At 50.6% G+C, this 3,552-nt stretch overlaps 2 non-coding genes and 1 pseudogene across 2 annotated transcripts; all 3 read left to right on the top strand.

Annotated features, from left to right (window-relative positions):
- The first annotated feature begins 346 nt into the window (after nucleotides 1-346).
- On the top strand, nucleotides 347-2,159 carry LOC118179327 (small subunit ribosomal RNA). Its single transcript, XR_004756425.2, has one exon. It is a non-coding gene; the product is annotated as a small subunit ribosomal RNA (ribosomal RNA).
- A 459-nt stretch (nucleotides 2,160-2,618) lies between these two features.
- Nucleotides 2,619-2,772, top strand: LOC118179325 (5.8S ribosomal RNA). The gene has a single exon (XR_004756423.1). It is a non-coding gene; the product is annotated as a 5.8S ribosomal RNA (ribosomal RNA).
- A 483-nt stretch (nucleotides 2,773-3,255) lies between these two features.
- Nucleotides 3,256-3,552, top strand: part of LOC118179324 (large subunit ribosomal RNA) — a 7,595-nt pseudogene continuing 7,298 nt past the window's right edge.

The raw sequence follows: 3,552 nt of genomic DNA, 5'->3' as shown, positions 1-3,552 counted from the left end.
TGCGACCAGCTCGGCCCCCGTGCCGTTGCTGGGCGTCCAGACCCGTAATAATAAAAATTGAAACACGGGACCTTTTGAATCTGTGTCCAACGCAGTAAAAATAGCCTCTCGATGCCCACGAAGGCTCACCTCCCGGCGCTGATGCCGTGGAGGACGTAGTGAGTTTTGAACCGCTACCGAAAGCACGAGATTATAACCGAAAGCACGAGATTATAAATCTGTGCGTATGAAATAAAAGAGGGAGCCGCCTGGACAACGGCTCCCAGCGCATTTTCCAAGGTGTGCGCTAAGAAATTGGTGGATTCGAGTTGCTCGCAGCTCGAACGTTCTATGAACGTAAAAAAGCTACCTGGTTGATCCTGCCAGTAGTCATATGCTTGTCTCAAAGATTAAGCCATGCATGTCTAAGTACATGCCGTATTAAGGCGAAACCGCGAATGGCTCATTAAATCAGTTATGGTTCCTTGGATCGTACCTTACTACTTGGATAACTGTGGCAATTCTAGAGCTAATACATGCAGCAGAGCTCCGACCCTCTGGGGACGAGCGCTTTTATTAGACCAAAACCAATCGGACCTCGTGTCCGTATCATGTGGTGACTCTGTATAACTTTGGGCTGATCGCACGGGCTCGTCCCGGCGACGTATCTTTCAAGTGTCTGCCTTATCAACTGTCGATGGTAGGTTACGCGCCTACCATGGTCGTAACGGGTGACGGGGAATCAGGGTTCGATTCCGGAGAGGGAGCCTGAGAAACGGCTACCACATCCAAGGAAGGCAGCAGGCGCGCAAATTACCCACTCCCAGAACGGGGAGGTAGTGACGAAAAATAACAATACGGGACTCTTTTGAGACCCCGTAATTGGAATGAGTACACTCTAAATCCTTTAACGAGGATCAATTGGAGGGCAAGTCTGGTGCCAGCAGCCGCGGTAATTCCAGCTCCAATAGCGTATATTAAAGTTGTTGCGGTTAAAAAGCTCGTAGTTGGATCTCAGTTCCAGACGGGTGGTCCGCCTACCGGTGGTTACTGCCTGTTCTGAACAGCCAGCCGGTTTCCTTTGATGATCTTCACCGGTTGTCTTGGGTGACCGGCAAGTTTACTTTGAAAAAATTAGAGTGCTCAAAGCAGGCGTGACGCCTGAATAATGGTGCATGGAATAATGGAATAGGACCTCGGTTCTATTTTGTTGGTTTTCGGAATACGAGGTAATGATTAAGAGGGACAGACGGGGGCATTCGTATTGCGACGCTAGAGGTGAAATTCTTGGACCGTCGCAAGACGAACTACTGCGAAAGCATTTGCCAAGAATGTTTCCATTAATCAAGAACGAAAGTTAGAGGTTCGAAGGCGATCAGATACCGCCCTAGTTCTAACCATAAACGATGCCAGCCAGCGATCCGGCTGTGTTCCTCAAATGACACGCCGGGCAGCTTCCGGGAAACCAAAGCTTTTGGGTTCCGGGGGAAGTATGGTTGCAAAGCTGAAACTTAAAGGAATTGACGGAAGGGCACCACCAGGAATGGAGCCTGCGGCTTAATTTGACTCAACACGGGAAAACTTACCCGGCCCGGACACAGGAAGGATTGACAGATTAAGAGCTCTTTCTTGATTCTGTGGGTGGTGGTGCATGGCCGTTCTTAGTTGGTGGAGCGATTTGTCTGGTTAATTCCGATAACGAACGAGACTCTAGCCTACTAAATAGACGCTCCGATCCTTCGAGTCGGACGTTCTTCTTAGAGGGACAAGCGGCGTTTAGCCGCACGAGACAGAGCAATAACAGGTCTGTGATGCCCTTAGATGTCCGGGGCCGCACGCGCGCTACATTGAAGGAATCAGCGTGTGCTTTCCCTGTCCGACAGGACTGGGTAACCCGTTGAACCTCCTTCGTGCTGGGGATAGGGGCTTGTAATTGTTCCCCTTGAACGAGGAATTCCCAGTAAGCACGAGTCATAAGCTCGTGTTGATTACGTCCCTGCCCTTTGTACACACCGCCCGTCGCTACTACCGATTGAATGATTTAGTGAGGTCTTCGGACTGGCTCTCGAAGCGGCTTTCGGGTCGCGTCGGCGTGCCGGAAAGATGACCAAACTTGATCATTTAGAGGAAGTAAAAGTCGTAACAAGGTTTCCGTAGGTGAACCTGCGGAAGGATCATTACCGATGGTCAGATTCGTCTGGCAAAAACATTGGTTAAACTCGGGGAGGAGGGTTCGCCTTCCTTCCCTGTGCTGCGCGCCACAGAGCGGCGTGGAAGCACAGAAAAAAACTTTGAATGCTTATTTTTGAAATCCCAAGTGGTCTCGTACCCACATCGAGGTGCCTAGTATAATTTCCCGGTCGCAGATTGACGACAAGAGGGAGGTGTTGGACTTTCGGGTCCGATGCTAGGTTTAATGAGTACCGCCACAGTTGGTGGACCGCCTCGCGGGTACGATATCCCGGTGGGGCCCTCTGAAGGAAGAGCGACGGAGAGCTCGCGACTTCGGTCGACTTCTGGTGGGGTCACTTTCCGTGAATTGAACGCTTCTCCGTGCTTCCCCGCAAGGGGAGGTATTTCTTTCATAAGACTTTTGAACGCAAATGGAACCCCTCGGGGATCCATATAATAAAGATGACAACTCTGAGCAGTGGATCACTCGGCTCACGGGTCGATGAAGAACGCAGCCAGCTGCGAGACTTGGTGTGAATTGCAGGACACATTGAGCACTGATTTTTCGAACGCGCATTGCGGTCTCGGGTGATACCCGGGACCTCGCCTGTCTGAGGGTCGGATGAGACTTGCCGAAGGAGCTTGCTCCTACTTGGTCGTATCGGACGTCAAACTCCGTCGACCTAAGGTCTCGTATCCCCTTGGCCGAGAAGCGCACCATTTGAGAGGACGCTCGAGGGCGGGAGAGACGATGCATAAAGATACCGAGGACGGTAGAGGAAGCCGTGACCTCTGGTAAGTAATATGAAATGAGAAGCGTATACATGAGTTATACGACAAATGGCTTTGTGGCAAAAATTGATGGTATAAGATTGGTATGAATATCAAATCTAATAAAAATGAAAATCATTATACAAGTTGGCAATGATTTGATTAATATGAGAGAAAGGTATCGGACTGATACCCCGAATGGCGTCGGAGGGGCGCCTGAAATATTGCATTGTCTCCCATACTCTGAGCCTTTGGTGTGCGAAATGGCTGGATGTAAGGGTTGAAGATACTATAGAATTCGTGTATAACACGGGCACGAAATAATTATATTGTCGACCTCAGATCAGACGAGACGACCCGCTGAATTTAAGCATATAAATAAGCGGAGGAAAAGAAACCAACAGGGATTCCCTTAGTAGCGGCGAGCGAACCGGGATGAGCCCAGCGCCGAATTCCGCACTCTTTGGGTGTTGGAAAATGTGGCGTATAGGAGTGAGCGTTCCGGAGGTTGACTCTGCAGCAAGTCCCCCTGACCGGGGCTGTTACCCAGAGCGGGTGCGAGGCCCATAGCTGCTAGGTCTCCTTCGGATGCGATCTCCTGGGAGTCGGGTTGCTTGGGAGTGCAACCCT

This window comes from Stegodyphus dumicola, chromosome 7, assembly GCF_044657685.1.
Source record: "Stegodyphus dumicola isolate Sdum_Otavi_A_Nest chromosome 7, ASM4465768v1".
Classification (NCBI taxonomy): Eukaryota; Metazoa; Arthropoda; class Arachnida; order Araneae; family Eresidae; genus Stegodyphus; species Stegodyphus dumicola.
This window is presented reverse-complemented; position numbering and strand designations above follow the sequence as displayed.